Consider the following 16,267-nt stretch of genomic DNA (forward strand, 5'->3'; position numbering starts at 1 on the left):
CTGTTCTGGCTTGCTTCTTTCTCCCTCTGCCTGATTTCCTGTGCATGGCCCTGTCTCTGAAACTGACAATGCTTCTCAGCCATATCCTAATCTTTGTATATTTGGTTTAGGTAGTTGCTCGTTGTTTGTTCACTCATTAGATTCTCTGGTTTTGGTTCATGTGGTTCTGGTATATTGGAGGTGCATTTATATTGTTGTTAACTTTATTCTTAACAAATTACATTATTTTATATCATATTTGTGCCTGGTGTGTTCCATACAAGTCCACATATTTCTGGTTATGCCTGTTTCACAGTATACCAGCAGCTCGGTATCCGTGATAATAGGACATATGTACCCTACTTCATCTCTAAAGATACCAGTTCTGGATAAACTACCTTCCAATGCATCAATGACCCCTTCTTACTGCTATTTGGTTATGATGACAAATCTGTGAGTCTCTTACCAAAACACCAGTTTACTGACTCAAAGTGGATGCGCGTTTGCCTACTCACTAACAGGCAATCCTTTATTAAGAAGTTGAATTCTTCTCTTGCTTCTGCTATCACTGTTGTCAAAGCCCCCCTCCCCTACTATATCTATACAAACAAAAAGTTTGATGTGTAACTTAACCTTTGTTCTGCACCCTCGCATTTCTTATCTAGGTGGTGGAACTACATGACAACTGCTCCTCATCTTTTTTTACATTCCCAGTGGCTCCTTGACAAAATAAAAAATTATATATCTACTTGTTAATCCTAGTGTGAAATTGTCACATACCTGGTCGGAGGCCGAGGTGACAAGAGGACTTCCCTTGAGGCTGAGTGCAGAGCACCCCTGAGAGTGGAGACAAGGAGTGCTGCATCCAAAGAAGCATGGGTTGTCAGCTGTGTAGTTGCCTGAAGATCAGAGTAGATGAGGCACCAGATGGAGACTTGACCATGCAGTGATGTCAGTGAAGCAGATGACACTCTAGCTGTACAGGCAGATCTTGACAGATGAGTGAAGCAGGAAGTGGAGTCAGGAGCTGGAACCAGGCTCATACACAGTAGGTCAGTCAGGAACAGGAAGAGAGTAGTCAGGACCAAGCCGGTGTCATACACAGTAGGCAGGCAGCAAGAAAAGTCCATATAAACAAGCCAAAGTCAGAGCCAGGAAAGAAACCAAGATGGGTCCAAGACCAAGCCGGGTCAGCAATGGGAAATCCAAGAATATCGCAACACAGGAGCACAGGATATAGGACACTGATGATCATCCAGCAACCTGTGGCTAACCTGCTCTCTCTAAATAGACCACTGGGCACCAGAATCTGTCATGCTTTGTGTGCGCCATGGAGTACGGGCATCTGTGCATTCACACGGACATGCGCATGGGCATACTCACAGGCACCCACACCCCATTTCTGCATGCATTTCCGTGCACATTAGCATGACTATATTGAGTTTTGGCAGCTATGCCAGTTCTTCCACAGTTCATCCTCTGACAGAAATCGTCCTCCTTACAGGGCTCCTTGTCTCCCAGCTCTCTCTGCGGGCCCCCCTCTCCCTTTTGATGAATATCTTGTCATCTCCTAGATTGTAAGCTCGAAAGAGTATGGCCCTCTAACCCCTCGTGTACTGTTGTTGTTGCTGTTCTGTTTCTTGTATTGTCCCCCCCCCTCTATTGTACAGCGCTGAGTAAACCCTTTGGCGCTAAATAAACTCAATATAATAATAATAATAATAATAATAATATCTCTACAGTCTCAGCATCAGACTCTTTAAGACTATTTTTCTCAATGTCACCAACAGTTAATCATATTATTTGATTATGATGTAGGTTATCTCTTATGTTATGAAGTACACTGTTTTCCCTCCCTTCTTTCAACTGAATATTATCAGGTCAGCTCCCCATGTCTCCAATGGCTTTTTTCTTTAGGCCCCAACCGGAACAAACAATTGGGGTTTACTTACTGGAGAGTGCAAAATCAGACCCACTTCTACATAGAAACCATCAGCTTCCAGGTTTTACTGCCAAAGCTTAATTGAGCAAGCTGAGGTTAGCAGCTGATTGGTTTTACTGCAGAAGTGAGCCTGATTATGCACTCTACAGTTTTAGTAAATTAATCTAATGCTGTCTATAACTTGAGACTTCCATCTGTATGATATGCCAATGAGCCTAACCATATGATACAATGAGAAATCAGATCTCTTTTCTTCTGAATCCTGTAATTGTTTATGGATAACATTTTGCAATAAAATATGATTTAAAAAAATGGCAAGAGTGGATAGGGAGCATACCAAAACCATGGTGGAAGCACATTTTAAATGCTTTTTTCTGTGCGAAAAAAGTAAATTTACCAAAAAAGAAAACCTAAAGTCGATTGAACTTTAGTTTAAACCATTTAAATGCAACCGCGGTGCATCAAAACTTAAAGTGATCAAAGTATTTCAGTTCCTTCATAGAGAAGCCTGTCCCTAGACAGCTTGCTTTTCACTGCGTGGAACTTGGTCTTTTTGCTATGGTTTGGTATGCTCCTTTTGAGACAGAACTAGAATTTTTAATTCAGCAAAAATCATTGTTGATTGGAGAGCTCTAGCTTTGATTCAGCAGAATGTCCAACAGTTGCAGAAACACCATTTCTGCCACACAGAAAGCAATGGATTTTTTCTGCAGCATACTGGCAACCTGGTAGGACTTTCTACTCAGACTGTGGATGATTTCTAATGAAACCTAGCTACAAGATTTTGCACACCTTTTTGTTTTTGTACATCTGGAATGTAAAAAGTGGGCAAGTATTCAGGATCCACTTTCATGGGCATGCAGCCGTTGCTCCCTCTTAATTTAATTTGGTTTTAATAAATTTCAACCAGTTATCTCAATCGGCAGTTTAAGAGGTTAATGGCCTGCTGAATGCTGTGTGAGCGGGAAAGCAGCTCTCAACGTGACCCTTAAGAAAGTTCTGGAATCTTTTCAAGTTTATTTATTACATTCAATAAATTATATTAGATTTTATTATTTATTTATTCAGTTATACCAATAAAAGTGCCAAAGTGCAAAAAAATGCCAATTCTAGTGTGTGTGTGTGTGTCTGTCTTATTTGTTCATTTATTTAGTAGTATTTGGGGAGGGAGCTAGTAAAGCTTGCATTCCAACTTCTCTCCTCTATAAACAGATTATACCACTGCAAAAAGGAGTAATTTTAAGCTGTCATCTACATTAAGGTAATAGTGTTATGTAATAACAATCTTCACCTAGCATTGATTTTGGATCAGTTGGCATTGTGCGGGTGTATGTCTGATTTACTAAAGGAAAATAGACTGTTCACTTTGCAGGTGAAGTTGCACTTTGCAAAGGAATTTTCCCCAGACTCAGTTAAAGTGTTACTTAACCCAGGACCCTGCATTCACTATATCTGGTCTCCTACAGTACACAGAAAATGAAATGCAATTATTTTGGTAAATATAAACTGCTAAATACCTTTTCTCATCAGCAGTCTTGTGACTTCTATCAATGTCCAGCAGAGCACTGGTTAATCTTGTAGGAGGAGGTTTCATTCTGCTCTGACTGTCCTATGAGGCTGCATGACTCCTGACTTTCTGTCTGGACAGTGCTGATTGGCCCTGTGATGATCACATGCACTCTCCCAAAGAAAAAAAAATAGCCCCTTAGGTTCCACAGTGAGCATAACAAGTATGCTTCACTTCATATACAGACTGATTTTACCGTTGTGGGTTTAGTAACACTTTAATGTGGTGAGAATTCACTTTGCAAAGAATACCCAATCACATGTTGATGGATGTCAGTTGAACTTCACCACATTCACTAAGCTCTGGGGAAAATTCTATTGCAAAGTGAACATTCTATTTGCCTTTAGTAAATCAACCCCCTTTTGTCTCCTATTTCTGGTCACATGCTCTTTTACAATACATACATATATATATATATATATATATATATATATATATATATATATATTATTATTATTATACAGTATTTATAAAGTGCCAACAGTTCGTTCAGCGCTGTACATTACAATGGGAGACAATACATGAGGCAGTACAATAATAATACAATGCGATACACGAGGGGTTCGAGGGCGCTGCTCCTTGGAGCTTACAATCTAGGAGGGAGGGGATAGTGGTACAGGAGGAAAAGCTGTGGGGGATGGAGTGGTAGAAAGAATGGAGGAGATCGGCAATTAGCAGGGAGTGGGGTAGGCTTCCCTGAAGAGGTGGGTTTTCAGGGTGCGCCTAAAGGAGAGTAGAGTAGGTGATAGTCTGATGGATTGGATAGTGAGTTCCAGAGGATGGGTGATGCCCTGGAGAAGTCCTGGAGGCGGGCATGGGAGGAGGAGACCAGGGAACTAGAGAGAGGAGCGGAGAGTGCGTTTTGGGTGGTATTTGGATATCAGGTCAGTGATGTAGTTTGGGGCAAAGTTATGGACAGCTTTATACGTCAGTGTTAGCATTTTGAATTTGATTCGTTGGGCAATCGGAAGCCAGTGGAGGGACTGGCAGAGGGGGGTGGTGGAAACGAAGCGGTTGGGAAGGTGGATGAGTCTGGCTGCCATATTCAGGATCGATTGAAGCGGGGATAGCCTGTGGCGAGGCAGGCCAGTGAGGAGGGAGTTGCAGTAATCGAGTCGTGATATGATGAGGGAGTGAATGAGCTGCTTAGTGGTTTCTGGGGTTAGGAATGTGCGGATTTTGGCGATATTGCGGAGGTGGAGTCTGCATGATTTTGTTAGCGATTATATATATATATATATATATATATATATATATATATATATATATAAACAAAAGCTTAACTGCTTCAGCTTCTAATTCACAGGCACATGGAGCTTATCCTAAATGTATTTTTAGCGTATGTTAAAATTAATTCAGTATTCTTCCAGGGCTAAAAGCAGCAAACATAGGAACAGTATCTCTACAGCTGTAGCTTTCCCCATATGGGTCCTTCAGAACAAAATAGCAGCAAGTCAGATCCTATGGGCCATGAAAGACATGCAGTGTCATTTTGATCCATGTGAGTGTACAGTGCAGCAAAGTCTTTAGGAAATAATGGTGGCTTGGTATGCCTCATTGAATGCCAGTTCACTCCATAAGTTTATTAATGCCTGTGGAGTTAGCTAGTATTGCACTTAATGCTCCACTGGCAACGTGACCTCTAGCATCTTTAGTTGGTAAAAAAGGTGATCGGCTACATATTTCTGTTTGCCTGCTTAGACATAATTAATGATATATGAGGAGGTAAGGAAGAGAAGAGAAATGAGAAGAACACCCTCACCACTGGTTGGGATGAGGCTAAAAATGCATAGCAGATGCGTTACTAACAGAGGCGGACTGACAACTCATGGGGCCCCCGGGCAATAGGGGATCATGGGGCCTCTGTGTCTTTGCCCAAACTCAAAAAATAGATGAATAAAGGAATGCCATCTCACAGGCTGTCACTGCTGGTGTCGGCTCAGACACTTTTTTTGTGAGTGCATATCTGATGTTTTAATAAAATATATGTGTTTTAAACGTACTGCACCATTATATTTTTTCTTGATTGCCTGAGCATTACCAATATTTATGGAGAAATGATGACCACTTGCTGATAAGGCAGTTCCATATGTGCTGATTGGCTGAATGCAGTATATTGCTTCCATACTTTGGATACCTCTACAGATCATCGCTCCCAGAGCAATTGCTATTATGCTGATTTATAATTTGATCAGCATATAGCTCTGGTGAGTTTATTCATTTCTTCCGGTGGTGGATTTTTGCACAGTGTTTTTTGATTTATACAAGATTCCAGAATTAATTATCACTTTTTATGGTGGTTGGACTTATATTAACATTATGGACATTATTTTGTATTGATTATATTATTTAGTTTTTTCTGGTAATTTATTATTTAGCGCATTCCTTTATTCATCTATATTACGTATCTCTTTTTTGGTTAGGATTGCAGCTTTATTTTGATTTATTTTGCTGGCGCTTCTTCTATTACTATTCCAAACTCAAAAAAGCCTATGAAAAAGGTACCAGGGGCATCTCATGGGGCCCCCTACTGACCCCGGGCCCTCGGGCAGTGCCAGAGTTTCCAAATGGTCAGTCCGCCCCTGGTTCTCTCTGTTCCTTGTTACTGCAACTGATGGCAGAAAAGTCTTGTGTAGAAGTGAACTAGTCACTGTAGACAAGAAGAAGTGGTAATGAGGATGGTTTCTGGTGTTTGAACTGGTAACAGCCAAGTAATGGGGAGAAGGAGGAGGAAATGGGAAATCTTGGTGTAAGTGGTCTATGTGTTCCATATACCGGTGTGATCCTATATGAAAACTCCAAATTAATGTGCAGCCAATCCTTGATTCTGTCAAAATGGCCAATAGTTTTTTTCTGCTGTACACTGCAGGTGATGTCTATGTGTTCTTTATTTACAATTACTTCTCTGGTGATGCTTGACTTGTGCCTTAGTCCCACAGTCACTCTTGAAATGTCAGCACTGGATGATTATAATTTATTATGAAGAATTACAGGTATCTACACATAACAGGTTAAATAACTCACAATTTTTATTGAATTGGCAGAATTACTAATACGTTTTATGATTGCCATGGGTTCTACAGTTGAAATGTTACTTTTTTATTATTTATTTTGGAATAGGACAACATATTTAATGAAGGCATATTTAACAATGAAAAATGCACTATTTTATGAGTTTCATGTCTTATTTTTTTTATTTGTTTAAATATGTATGAAGCATTCATGAATAATGACTGTAAATAATCCTTACTACCAGTCATGCATCCAATGAACATCACAACATATGGAATTCTACTGTAGTAATTTATTTTATATCCATTGGCACCTATTAAATTAAGAGCAATCTGCAGAATTGCAAACTATCCAGGAGCCTTTGTTACAAATCAAAGGGTAACTTAACAGATGGCATGTGTTCAACACCTCCATGTATTCTGGATGCCCTACAATGTTCGTATATTTGCACTATCCCTAAGGATACATCAGAGTTTAAATCAAAGTCCAGGTTGTATGGGATGCTTGAAATATCATCTCCCAATGGGTTTCACGCCTGTCATTTGTAGTGCAAGGGAGAAACATATGGCATTTCAGTTTTACCTATAATAGTTGCTTCACTGTACTTACAAATGCCCTTTATCATACAATGTTTGTGGAATGCCAGAAGCAGAAGTTATTATTTGGTGACAGATGATTCACTTTTTTAAACTAAATTTCTGGAGGAAAATAAAGCATTTGGAAAGAAAATACAGAAAGCTTTGAACATTCAGTTATTTAATTTTATGTTTTATGCTGAGTGAGAATTAAATACATTCTATGATTGATTACTTGTGATGGTAGGAAGGTGGAGCAAAGGTTCCATATGTGTGCATAACAGGAGAACAAGAAATATAAAAAGATGCAAGTTTGCTATGGAGTTTGTATATTGGAACAGAAATATGGAATTATATTCTTTGGACACTGGAAAGCTAGCATAGTGAATGACTTGCAGCAAAAGAAATAAAAGAGAAAGAAGGACGATTTACAAGCCAAGTGGCATTTATAATAGACTGAGGCTACTTCGTTTGGCGGATGCCTGTAGTGGACAGTTTTACAGTTGTTAAAGATTGATGTACAGTAGTTATGACATGCACCAGTATTTTTATTTTTGCCTCATGTTTTACCATTTATAGACAACACCATGTTTAGTGCAAGGTTATGTTGAAGGTGAAATATGAGAATTAAAGGGCTGAGCATACAGGGATAGAAAAAGGAGCCGATAGAAGAATAAAGAAACCTTTGATTACTGTCCAGGCATGGATGGAAGCTGAGTAACAATATTTACAAAACAGGATAAAGTGAAGATTTCTGCTTTGAATCTTATCTGTGAACAAAGACAGAAGAACAGGGGTGTAACTACAGGGGTTGTAGGGGTCACAATTGGCCCATGTGGTTCCCCTGCACACCTGGCTATGGGGGAAACATATAGAGGAATCGATGCCCTTCATTTTCCTCATGCAGACACTGAAAGTGTGTCTCTCCTCTTCTCCCTCCCACCTCCATTCAGAGACTGCAGGAGGAAAATGGAGGGTATGTGTTCCTCTATGTTGCCCCTCCTATCCAAGCTACTCTTATTTATGCTGTTCCCAGGCCCCTGTGTGCTTTTGAGGGCCCCCCATGTCCCCTATCAATGGCTCTGTCCATTCATAACTGAAGCATAGTAAACTGTGTTTACTATGCTTCAGTTTGTGATTGAACAGGAAGCTCTGTACAGAGCTATTCCTGTCCATTCATTCTGTGCTGCTGAGGCTGCAAAGATGGAGAGTGAGAGATGTGTCCTCAATCTCCTTTCTCTGTCTCTAAAGTGGAACATCAGGGTTCAGTTTAGACCCCTGATATCTCACCAAAGCAACCCCAATGGTGCTCCTGAAAAAAATTGTAAAAAAAACCAAAAACAAAATTGTAAAAAATAAAATAGAATGGTAAAAAAAAAATACTGACACCAGTCCTGGAACTACTAGGTTTCAAAGTTCACACTTGTGACTGGGCCCTAGCATTCTACCACTGTAGGGGGCCCCAAGACAGCATGAAGGGGGCCCACTGCAGAACATGCGAAAGGGTTCCACTGTGGGTTTGTAATAAAGGGCCCCAAAATGGGAGTAAAGGGCTCCAGGATCAGTGGAAAGGGCCCTGAGCTCTGAGGGTAGGATGGTCAACAAGGACCTTCATGGTGTCTTGCACCGGTGCCCTGAAGGTTCTAGTTACACCTCTGAAGCAGAGCATATAAAAACCACTATAGATAACATATTAAATGTGAGTGAGATTGGGAGTGTTTGGTTTGCCATGATTTCAACAAAATTAAGAATGGCCAAATTACATTATTGTAAAATGTACTATTGGAACGAATGAGGAAGTTGAGTATAAACGTATTTTTGTGCTATTAGGGATTAAGTGGACATAATTGGTCTCACATTATTGTCTTGATAAACATGGCTTGATCTCAGCCACAAAATCAGATGTGGCTTTGCATATAAATAAAGCCAATTAGCCTCTAATTTGTTTATTAAAAAATAGAGGGTGGTTTTGGCAAAATATTGGTGAAAGCAAAGTTGCTGTTTTTGTGGCAAAATCGGTCTTGGTCTAATCAACCATTCAGTGTATTAAGAAGTAGAAGGGAGAGAGATGCTGCAATTAGGAGAAACACTGGTATACAGAGCAGGGATGGCATGGCATGTAAGGAGATCAGTTAGTGCTGGTTCACTCCAAATGCAGTTAATGCATTTTTATTCTGCACCAAAAACATATGGACAGTGTTTAATATGAATATAACCATAAAACATCAGAGTGCAGCGCTTAGAAAAATAAATATGTGGTTGAAAATAGTAAAGAGTCAATAAAGTATCAATAAAGTAATCACAGTGTTTCACTGGAGAAATGCGAACTTCCACGGCCTTTACTCTTTCAAATAACAGAAATGCGCACTCACCGGAAACGCATGGGTTATGCGCATGTATGATCAAGCATCCCAGGTAATGGGTACATCAGAGGTTAGGCAGCAGGCATTTCCCTCATGGTGGGTCATCACAGACTCTTGAGTCAGGTCCAGGGGTCCCCTTAAGGTCAGCCAGGTGCTCCACACAAAAACCTCCTCTCAGGGTGGCAAAGTGCTTTCTCTGTGGGGATGATAGCTCCACATAGGAGCCCCAGAAAACAGATGCCAGAGATAGTGTAGTACTTCCAAAAAGTATTTTATTTATAAAAACAGCAGGGCAGTGTGCATAATCAATGTCATAAGAGAACAAGAAAAAAGCAGCAGTACTGACTCCAGTAATGATGGCCGCCGGGCCTCCTCGTGGCTCCAGCGGTGAAATGACGTCACGCTCTGCACAGCTCCTCCTTAGGCCTTTTTTCGTGCTACAGGCACATCATCAGAGGGGAGGCTGTAGTTCACACCAGTGCAGTCAACAAAAGAAGAACATGTTGCATTTTTTTTCTTTATGCAATGCATCTGGAATGTGGCAAAATGCATCAAAAACATTTTCCCAATTAAAATGAGCAAAAAGAAGAGGGGACAAAAATGCATCAACATCATGCATTCAAAAATGCATCCGAAACACAGACATTGTGGTGTGAACCAGCCCTTAACCACTTCAATACCAGGCACTTCTACCCTCTTCCTGCCTTCGTCATCTTTCAGCTTTCAGCTCTGTCGCCCTTTGAATGACAATTGCGTGGTCATGCAACACTGTACCCAAACGACATAGTTATAATTTGTTTCACACAAATAGAGCTTTGTTTTGATGGTATTTAATCAGCATTTATTTTTATTTTTTGCTAAATAAATGAAAAAAGACCAAACATTTGTTTCTGTTAAAAAAAATTACAAACAAATTGTACATTCATAAATGTAGGCCACAATGTAGTTTGCTACATTTCTTTAGTGAAAATAACCCAAATCAGTGTTTATCATTATGTTTGCAGGAAAATTATAGAGTTCACAAACTATGGTATATATCTGAAAATTGATCAGTCCTAATGTACTGATGGCCAATCTCATTTCTTGAGGCCCACAAATGTCAGGACAGCACAAATATCCCCCAACTTACCCCTTTTTGGAAAGTAGACAACTCAAGGTATTAAGAAGCATAGCGAGTTTTTTGAAGTTGTAATTTTTTGCCATAATTTTTTGGAAAATGAAGAAATTTAAAAAAAATGCACTGATGACCCCATCGTAAATAAATATATTAGGGGTTATCCTCAAATTACATTTAAAAGGTCTAGATCACTCAAGGACTGCCTTGTTAGGAGTCATTTCCAGGACAGGCCATCCAATGCTGAGGGGAATCTTTCTTGGTCTACCTGACCTTGGCTTGGTATCAAGAGATGCCCAAACTTTACACTTCTTAATAGGCGATTTAACAGTACTGATTGGCATATTCAAGGCTTTAGACATCTTTTTATGTCCTTTTCCATCTTTATAAAGTTCCATTACCTTGTTACGCAGAACTTTTGACAGTTCTTTTCTGATCCCCATGTCTCAGTATCTAGCCTAGTCAGTGCTTCCACGTAAGAGCTAACAAACTCATTGACTATTTATACACTGACACTAATTGCAATTTAAAAAGCCACAGATGTGGGACATTAACCTCTAATTGGCATTTTAATCCGTGCGTGTCACCTTGTGTGTCTGTAACAAGGCCAAACATTCCAGGGTATGTAAACTTTTGATCATGGCCATTTGGGTGATTTCTCTTATCATTATGATTTAAAAAGGAGCCAAACAACTATGGCTTCATATGAACATCATCCTTCAATAAAAGAGCATTTTTTGGCATGATCAGTCATATTTTCAATATCAATGCCAAAATTTCACAATGTCTGCCAGGGTATGCAAGCTTTTGAGCACAACTGTACAGGGGATCATTTGCCCATAGCAACCATATCTGAAAAATAGCACATGTATTTTCCTATAGTAATTGTTTGCTATGGTGTCATACGGTTGTTTTAAAAGTCAGCAGCTACAGTTTTTGTAGCTGCTGACTTTTATTTTTCAGTTTAACTGGATCTCTGCTTTAATATTTTCCAATGGAATACATTGCAGGAAAGGAGATTTCTATAAGATGGAGGTCCCTGTGTGAACGCTACAGGAAGGAACTCCATGAAGAGAAGTCTGCAGAGAGAAGTGAAGCACCTTCAACACACTGTCGGCCTAACCCCCATGCAGAGGCCTTGTCATTTTTGAGGCGCACCACAGAGATGCGACCATAAGTTTATGTAATATTTTTTGCATCCAAGAAACTGTCTAATTTTAACTACCTTATTATTTGCTCTATCTATGGATAGTATTTCCTGCTGCAGACATCTGCAAAACTCACTATTTCTGCATAGTATTCCTACTATCCTGGAGGCATCTGACCTCTATTTTAAATGTTCCATCAGCTATTGCTAGAGTGCAATCCTGTAGTTTACGCTATACCTGATTATGATAAGAAAAATGTAAACACTGAAAAAACTATATGGTTTGTAGAGAAATTATACACGAATCTTGATCCTCAAAGTTGTTTGCTATTATGTTTATCTAGAACCATCTCAAGCGTACCTGCAATAAGGCGTGCAAGTATTTCATGAGACAATGGAATGAAAGGTGATACAAACCAAGATACAAATGCAGAGACAGTTTCTCCTGAGGAAAATCAACCACCTGTGGTATGTTTCTTTCAAAAATGTCACAATTGTCATGTCACAATCTTTCTGTTCTTGACACCTTCAAAAATACAGCTGTTTTTGGTGCAGTGACTGATTTGTAGAAAAGCATAATCTGTATTCTCATTAAATTTACAGGAAAATATAGATAAAAGAGTCCAGTCAAGTTCCACCACCTGTCAAACATGCCGTCCTCAGCATGAGCCTCCTATTGAAGAATAATTTGAAGAATTGAAAAAAAAATCGCTAGCTACTGCCTCACAAGTTGCTGATGAATTCTTGAATATCTCAGACCTCGATGTGATGTTTTGCAGAATTTTACTGTCTGCAATCAGAGAGGTCCCTCCTGATCAGCATACTGAAGTTAAAGGGGATCTACTGTATATGCATATATTATGTTCGTCATCTTCTGCTTGCAAAGAACAATGCCCATTTCCTAGAATTAGCCCTGGGCATTGGGTTTTAATACACCTAGTTGCTCTAAATCACTGCCCAGCCATCATTGTTATGACACTACACCTGCCATGAGGCATTCTTGCTCAGGACCCCTACCGATGTACACACTTTCTAATCAGGGTTTTCAAAGAATGCATGAGCAGCCAAACCCATGTCGTCCACCCTTATCTTTATCCTCCCAATCTGATTCACCCATAGATGTTGGCAGGGAACATAGCCGTTCTTCCATATCTTACCCAGTTTATGAACACTTGTAGTTTTTTTATTGCTTCTAATTTGTTGTTTATCTGCCTGTTTTATTTTTACATTGTGGTTAATCTGACTGATAACTTTGTTGTAAACAGCTAATCCAACGACCTGATGATTTTTGGCGCTATATAAATCCTGTATAATAATAATAATTTAACCATTTCATTATCCCCTTTGTGTCCTCTGCTCCAGTCAAACGCCATCTTGTCTGCACACAGCCAGCAAAAACAAAATGTGTCCAAATAAGAAAAATTACAGTATACTTTTCACGATTTACAAATCCTGTTGAACATAGCCAAACAAACTCCTGATATTTTGCAAAAAAAGAGAGGTTACCAACACAAAATCACCACAAGCAGTTCATGATACATTTTCAATTGATGCCTGATAACATTTAGCAGTGTGATTTTATGTTTTAGAACCCAAGGTTCTTAAACAAAATCATGTTTTCAAGCAATACATGTGGCCACTGTAAGCACTGTAAGTAAACTGCGCTCACAGCCCTTCTGTATGAAACAAAATATTTTTTTTTGCCTGGAAATACTTGAACTTTTTGTGATTTCTGCAAGGGATTTTTGCGACTCATGTTATCACACCTACAGTACAGAGTCAAAAAAGAGTTGTATACTTGAAACTAAAAAGCTTTCAAACTATTCCAAAGGGATTTTTTGTTGTATTATACATGCCATCATGTGTGTTCAGGGTTTTGTAATGTTTTTGTTTACAAACGGTTTTTATTTTCAAGAAATAGTCTGTAAAATAACAGTATAGCTTCAAACAATGTGTACAGTTGTAACAAATCACAGTTGAATTGTACATTCCAAAAAGGCATAATCATATCGAAAAAGAGGAAAAGAAAAGAAGAAGAGAGAATAGAATTCAAGTACATGAGAAATATAAATAAAGAGATAGGTAGAATTATATATCTGCCAACAGTACAAATCAGGCAATCCTCAAATGGAATGGCCCTAAGCATGCAGTAAATGTCTATAAACCTTCCAAGATTCCCATTTTCTATCAAATAAGTGCATTTTATCCAGTATGGTGTAATGAATTCGTTCCATGAGCATCACAGCATCTACTCTATGTAAAACAGAGGCCAATGGTACCGAAGGAGATTTCCAATGTAGGGCAATAGCCCACAGAGTGGATGTACAAATAGTATGTATCAATCTCATAACACTAGTTTGAACCCCCGGGATTTGAACACCCAATAGGCAGGACTGTATAGTCAGATGTACCGGGGTACCCACCAGTGCAGTAACTACCTCGGATATCCTGCGCCACACCAAGGATAAAGTTGGGCAAGCCCAAAATGTATGTACCAAAGTACCGGTAAGGCCACAGCCACGGAAACATACGAGGGACGTCTGTGGATACAAGACATGTAGTCTTGACGGGGTATAATACCATTTGGTTAATACCTTGAGGGCAGTCTCACGAACAGAAAGGGATATGGAGCTCTTACGTATGTTGTCCACCATGGAGTCCCAATCCTCATCCGAAAAGGTGATACCACTATCCACCTCCCATTTTTGTCTGTATAAAGTAGGTGTGGGAAAGGAACTGACCAGGAATTTATGATACAAATCAGAGATACGACCCTCTTCTTCTTTGTTTAACAAATGTGTTACTAGTTTACATAAATAAATCCAAAATAATTGGGCAAAGGTGATGACTTTTTTTAAAATTTTATCAAAGTGTTAAAACTTGTATACTATCTATAACAATATATCAAAATGTACAAATGGTAAAAAAATTAAAAAAAGGTACAGCAGTGGTAGTAACAATTGTACAAAAAAAAAAGAAATATATGCATTTTTCAACCAAAAGATTAGATATATCTATTTTGCCATGGAATCTGTCCTTCTTCGATAAGTGCCAGTCTGATGACCTAGGGGTTCATTTGGAATCTGTTCTGGCGAATCACTGGACACATTCTCATTTATCCTCAAAAAGTTATGCAGAGCACAGCATGCCAAAACTACGTTGACTGTGTGGTTGATGTTACCAAAACACTCCATTTTGATGTACAGATTCCAAAACCACACTTCACCGTTCGGCGTTCTCTACTTAGTCGATAATTAAATATGTGTTTCCTGGAATCTGTGCCATGCTTCGTGTAGGGCCTAAGGAGGTAGGTTGATAATGCAAATGCCTCATCTGCTACAACCACTAGAGGCAGATCAGAGCCAGCAGTGCCAGGCAAAGGCCTTGATTGTGGCACGTCAAATACCCCATATTGGAAACACTGACCCATCATAGAATTACGGAAAATTCTAGAATCTCCAGAACTTCCATAGGTGCCAACATCCACAGCTATAAAGTTCATATTTGCATCACAGAGTCCTAGCAGAACAATTGAGAAATATGTTTTGTAGTTGAAGAAGTTAGAACCAGAATTAGGTGGCTTAATGAGACAGACATGGCTTCTCATATAATGCCCCAATGCAATTTGGGAAGTTAGTTTTCTCTCAAAACTCATCAGCTATTTCTTCCCACAAACTGGCTGTTGGTTCTGGCATTACTGAGGTTTTCAGTTCTTCCCACAGGGCAAGACAAGTGTCATCCACAATTGTTGACACAGTTTAGATCCCCATTAAAAAATGATGGTGTAGGGAGGTGAAACTGGCAACAGTAGTAAGGTATCTGCAATACAAAATTGAAAATATTTGATAAAGAATATGGAAAGATAAAAAAATTACACATATATTCAAACATCCATTCAACATATAGAAAAACTACCTTAAAGTAACTAACAGCCATTCTTCCGCACTAATGCTTTGTCTAATGTTGGTGTGCATTCAGCTCAGACGTCCTCTTACAAGGTCTATTAACTGATCGAAGCTTGCCACCGACATCCTGGTAAAATTGTAGAGCTTGTCTGGGTGAGTGCACATTTCTCCAAAACATGAGGGCAAAGTAACCAATAGATGGACGCTGGGAGGTCAACGGATGTACCCAGTAGAGACGATGTCTCCTCCGCTGAATCAGATCCATCTGTTTCCTCCTTTTCATACTCATAAACAGCAAAATAAGCACTGCAATCAAATTGCTTCTGTAATCTATGATCACACTTCAGCAAAGGTCAAAGTCCTCTCAATGACGAAAAAAGCAGACACCGAACACACTGAACAAAGACACAGGAAATGGGAGGGCACAAATGCACTGTGGGTAGTCACGGGACCAAAAAAACCCAATTTAGTTGATATAGAAATGACAAGAATGTTCCACTGCAGCTAAACGCAGCTGCATGTAAAGGCACGTAATCGTTGTTAATCGCAATGTACAACCACAAGGCACAAATGTTCTCTGTGCATTGAGTTTTGAATTCAAACATGCTTTTACCTGCAGCAGAATAACCGCCTGTGTGAAAGGGGCCAGAGCCATTGTGTTGT

The 16,267-nt window shown here is 39.4% G+C and overlaps 1 pseudogene; it reads right to left on the bottom strand.

The window, feature by feature from the left end:
* Nucleotides 1-14,713: 14,713 nt before the first annotated feature.
* Nucleotides 14,714-15,730, bottom strand: LOC149438292 (uncharacterized; annotated as a pseudogene).
* Between the last annotated feature and the right edge of the window lie 537 nt (nucleotides 15,731-16,267).

This window comes from Staurois parvus, unplaced genomic scaffold, assembly GCF_062004578.1.
Source record: "Staurois parvus isolate SC_StPar_1 unplaced genomic scaffold, SC_StPar_1.0 ptg001197l, whole genome shotgun sequence".
Taxonomy (NCBI): Eukaryota; Metazoa; Chordata; class Amphibia; order Anura; family Ranidae; genus Staurois; species Staurois parvus.